Below are 1,587 nucleotides of genomic sequence, written 5' to 3' on the forward strand. Positions count from 1 at the left end.
GTAGACCCATTCAAAACTGCATGTTCCACAGACCTCACATGCGAAGTTTGTAATCGAAGTGCAGCACAAGAAATATCATCGCCCTGACTCGTCTTTTTCGAGCCGGTTTGCTTCGGACTGTAACAACCATCGTGTATGAATATAGTTCACAGAGATCACCTTCTTTTTGCCCATCGATGACCGTACAAACATTGCGTGATGGCACGGAAGCAACATAGTTCGCATGAAAAAGCAGGAGCATGTATATGTCTGCATGCAAAACACAAAGTATCATGAGACAACATCTACTAACCAAAACTATGCTACCACGCTGACTTACCGAAACATCAACAGTATATTCACAATCGGTTGTGAGCGACTTCAGACGGGCGATTGAATGTTGCAGCCACTTACCCTCGTACGAAACACTGCCACTCTTGAGCACAGCTCGTATTCCTTTCTAACCATTCAAACGCGTGTGGGCTCACCAATGCTGACAACCGAAGCAGCATCTCATCTGCGCCATGATAATGTCGTGAGCCTAGAACATTAAAACGCGACGCATACTCCAATTCCGCTGTAGACTGAAGAAAAAACAGCGTTTCCACGCATTCGTCCAGCTCCATCTCTGGTCGCAGAATCTTTTTTAGCGCCCCCCACACTGACTCAAGTCTGCATCATAGCAACAAGCGAGCGATCCGTCTAATAACAAAAGCATCACGGCGAATGTACAACATTCTTACCGGTTGTTGGTATGATTGGCGGGATGAGCGACATCACCACGCTCGTATATGCTCCACATTTCTTTACAAGAATGCCAGTTTCGAGCGAAATATTGGAGCAGAGGGTGCTTCGGCTCAGGTAGCTCTGGTAGCTCTCCTACTTCATCGAATCCGTCCAAAATGTAGTACATGTACCTGAAGCCGCGATCATACTCCTCTTTAGTTCGAGCCTTCACCATCATGTCGAGCGAGTCTTCGACACGATCCACATCCACGCCATGGCGGCCGCCGTAGATAGCGCTCGACATCTCAGCACGATGATATTTCTTCAGATGAAAATGGCAAATCAATACACGAGATAACGGGAATTCCTTTTGTAGAAGCGTGATCTCTCCGAGGTCCTTGTCGACCATGAAGGCGCGAATCTGGTCCCACGAAGAATTATTTTCCTTGAATGCATTGATAGCATCCTTCATGCACGCATGACTCTCGTTTTCGACCAATGCATGCTGAACATATTGACCCTATCATGAAAGAACCACGACGCAAGATGTGTTAATCACTAACCAAAGCATAGCAATTGTTATAGTCACTAATGAGTCCCCAACTACATCAACTGATCACTAACCATTTGGCAAAGTCACGAATTGATCACCAACTAATCGGGACAGAATGCAGTACTTACGTGGCCAAAAGTATCTTCGATCATGAAGCTGAAGAGCTTGTACTTCGCAGCGTTGGTTCCGTGGGTCGAATCCAGCAGCACCACTTCCGGAAAAGCGTCAAAGAATCGTCCCATTTGCCGTGTCTGCATTGTAATTGTCTGCGTTGTCTTCCTATCATCAACGAAGATGGAGGCAGTGTTCCCCCGAACAGAGCAAAATTT

Source organism: Phytophthora infestans, genomic scaffold (assembly GCF_000142945.1).
Source record: "Phytophthora infestans T30-4 supercont1.4 genomic scaffold, whole genome shotgun sequence".
Classification (NCBI taxonomy): Eukaryota; Oomycota; class Peronosporomycetes; order Peronosporales; family Peronosporaceae; genus Phytophthora; species Phytophthora infestans.